Genomic DNA, 3,876 nt, shown 5'->3' with positions numbered 1-3,876 from the left:
CCCCCCAACCTTTCTGAACATCTCTGCTGGTTTGGAATGGCTCCCGTATGAGGAGAGATTAATAAGACTGGGAAGTTTCAACTTGGAAAAGAGACAACTAAGGAGGGATATGTCTGAGGTCTATAAAATCATGACTGGTGTGGCAAAAGTAAGTAAGGAAGTGTTATTTACTCCTTCTCATAACATAAGAACTAGGGGCTACCAAATGAAGTTAATAGGCAGCAGGTTTAAAACAAACAAAAGGAAATATTTTTTTCACACAAACACACGGTCTGACCCAGCATGGCCGTTCTTATGTTTCAGCTAGTAGTGATCACACCCATCCATTCCATACGGTAGCCACAGAAGTCCTAGGCTAGCTCAGAGGAGAGCCATATGAAGATTCATCTGAAGCATGTTGCTGTCAATGCTGTGCATTTTGGGGTGGGCCTCTCTATGGCGCACTGGTCATGGGGTGAGAATTGTTATTTTCCCTGAGCTGGCTTGCAGAGAGCAAAGTGGTGTCAGAGATCCATTGCGAATGAAGCCCTCTTCCCACTCTGTCCACATGTGCACTCTTGAGACTGCCTCTGCTTCAGGGTTTACCACGTTTATGGAAGCCAAGCTCACCGTCGGAACAATGAAACCAAGGGCTTGTCTACACTTGGAAAATTATCAAGATAACTACTCCAGAATGACAGGTTTCAAAGTAGCAGCCGTGTTAGTCTGTATTCGCAAAAAGAAAAGGAGTACTTGTGGCACCTTTAGAGACTAACAAATTTATTTGAGCATAAGCTTTCGTGAGCTACAGCTCACTTCCATACAGCACCTAGCACAATGGGTTTCTGGTCCATGAGTAGGGTTGCTAGGTGCTACGGTAATACAAATGAGTATCTGGAGTAGTTATTTGTAGCATAAACCCTCTAGTTTTGGTATTCATAGATTACAACCAGAAAGGGACCATTGTCATCTAGTCTGGCCTGTGTTACATAGGTCCCAGGACTTCCCTGAGTTAATTCCTGTCTGAACAAGTCTCAGGAAAAACTGCAGTCAGTGTTCACACAGGGGCTTATACCAAAATAATTCCAGAATAGCTATTTCAGTAAACTTCCACGTGTAGGCAAGCCCTGATTGTGCCCCATTCACTTCAGCTTCACCATGTGGCATCTCCTGAGCGCCTCTGATCTGCCACCCCACGCTTCAAGCAATTCTGGCTTAATTAATGATGGCCAAAACATGGCTCCAATGGTGACTTGGGTTTGCTGTGTAACATTTCTGCCACATGAACTGCCTCAGATGCACAAGGCTGCCTTCTCAATGTAAGAGCAAAAGGTATAAGTGGGTAGGATGGTGTCTGGAGTGATGCTTTCCACCCCACAAAAAATGTTGAGGGTTGCAATTTTTCTCCTCCCAATATGGAACGAAAAGCCAACATTTCTGAAATGTGTCATGAAGTGAAAGTGCAAAATATTCATTTTGGGTCAATCCAGTTTTTTTGTTTTTGATTTTTGATCTTCGAGTCAAATGTTCGTTTTTGGGGTTTTTTTTAATCAAAACCTTTTTGTTCTGAACCCCCAACATGGGACATTTTAACAATTTTGGAACTTTTTGGTTTTGTTTTTTGTACACAACATCGATCGATACAAGTTTGTGAACAATTTCAGATGAATCAAAATGGCCCGCACAAAACCTGTGCCGATGAAAACCGATCTCGTGGCTCTGCTCCTGAAGACATCTGCTGCTGCACTTGGTAGGTGTATGCCGTTTCTGCCATAGTGGCCCAAGATCTCTAGAGCAGAGCTTCTCCAGCTGTGGTATGTGAGCTCCCTGTTCCAGCCGTTCACTTTGCCAGGACACTGTCTGGTACGTCAAACGATAGTTTGGGAGTTGCTGCTCTACAGCCCTATGCTCCCTGGCCTTGCTCCCTGGGCGTTCCTTGACGCCTGCCCAAAGTAACTGCAAAGTGCTCCCAAATCAATATGATGGCATGTAACATCCATTTTGCATGGGTGGAAATGGCTGTACAAGAGGCACAGAGATGAAGAGTCAGGGGCTGGTCTGAGAGAGCGAGAGCTCCTCTTCCATGTAACCATGGCATTGTGAGTGATGATCTGGTGCTGCCCTATGGATAATGTGGCCTTGACCTCCCAAACTTCTACCCACCATCTTCCTCCTAGCTGAGGAGTCAGTAAAAGGAGATTAAATCTATGCTAGTTAGCCTGACCCTAAATTGAAAAGGAGAGGATGGAACTGGATCCTCCTCCTACTGACCCCACATAGAGGATACAAGTACTTAAGCTAAAAGAGGTTGCCACAGAGCATTTGATGGGAGCATAATCTGCTCATCTTTAAATACATTATATCTGTGCTGTGAACACCATGTGCTTTAAATGCTAAGGTTCCCAAGAAGATTTGTAGCCAGCCCCTAACTTTGATCTGAATCTGGCTGCTTATTTCTAAAAACTGTGCTAGCAACATGGCAGGTGAATGTAGTGTTCTCAGTATTATTAGTCTGTGTCTAACGAGCCCATGAAAAGTTAACTGCTAGGAGATGCAAGGAAAACTTAAATTAGTCTCTCCCCCTTCAGTGCTGAGGGGGAGGGGGCCAACCCTCTCACACTGCAGTCCTCATGCCTTCAAGAGGGAGTAAGTGTGGGGAGAGATTAGGCAGCTTGGGGTATTGTTTCTTACAGGGGCCATGGGTGCCTTGTCCTGGGATCCCTCTGTTTGCCAACAGGCCACTCCCAAAGAGTGGGTCTCAAGCTTGTATCTGTCTCCGCTCAGTTGTGAGCAGTGGATGTCCTTGGAGCACAAACGTGCTCCACGACCTTTAGGACCATCTCTGCAGTAGGTCTATGGTGTGCTACTGGGCGTGTGTGAGACTGGAAGGTACTTCCCACTCAACAGGACTGAGCAGAGAAGACTGCCCCTTTTTGAAGGAAAGGCAGATAGCACAGTTGCTCAGGTGGGGTGCTGAGAGACAGGAGCAAATACCATGGCTCAATGCATCACGTGCCATCCTTGCCAAGGGTACCAATGTAACCAGCTCTCATTGCTTTCATACCCCACCTGTTTCATTGCAGCACTATGGCTTGGGTCCGGCACTAATCCCCCTCTAATAAGGTGACACTTCCTGGCTTTTAAATGAGTTGGTTATGACCAGTCTTACCACTTTCTAGTCAGGTTGCTAGCACTGGTGCTTTGCACTTAGTGGTGGAGATGAGAGGTGGGCAAGCTCTAAAGCAACAGTGGGGGAAACAGTGGTTACTTAATATTGCAAAAACATTTCAGCAGAATCCCTGGTTGTCTCCTGACAACCCTTCTCTGCCTGCTCCCAATGCACAGTCACAGACACAATTTCCTCTTACTCTAGTCTAAGGACACTTGTTCGTTTTAGATCCAGGGTTTGGGGGGGTGGGCATTGGTGTTTACAGGACACTATATACATCGAAATGGGGCATGGTTTAGAAAAACTGGATTTTTCAAAGATTTACAATGTAGATAGGTTGCCAGGCTGGCATCTAACATATTTAAATATATAAAGCTTGGGTCTTTGAATATGTCAGTCCATTTAAAATCTTAAAGGGACACAACCAAGGCAAAATGAGAATATTTTACTTGCTGCTGTTACAAACAACACCTTCATTCACTGCAGTTGCAAGAGATTATATGGAGATTCCCCTCCTTTCCAGTTTACAGTGTACATGTGCCAGCCCTCTGTCTAGTCAGTTTCACTCACACCCCCTTGTCAGTTATTCCCCAACCCTGCAAACATTGGTGCAGATTACATAAACTGTCCCGTTGACTTCAACGCCTGAGTAAAGGGGCCCACGTGCAAAACTGGGCCCTTAGGTCCTGATCCTGCAAGCTGTCCCGTCCCATGCCGGATTCAGGGGT

The sequence above is a fragment of the Lepidochelys kempii genome, chromosome 10 (genome assembly GCF_965140285.1).
Source record: "Lepidochelys kempii isolate rLepKem1 chromosome 10, rLepKem1.hap1, whole genome shotgun sequence".
NCBI classification, from domain to species: domain Eukaryota; kingdom Metazoa; phylum Chordata; order Testudines; family Cheloniidae; genus Lepidochelys; species Lepidochelys kempii.
Note: the sequence above shows the minus strand (reverse complement) of the source record.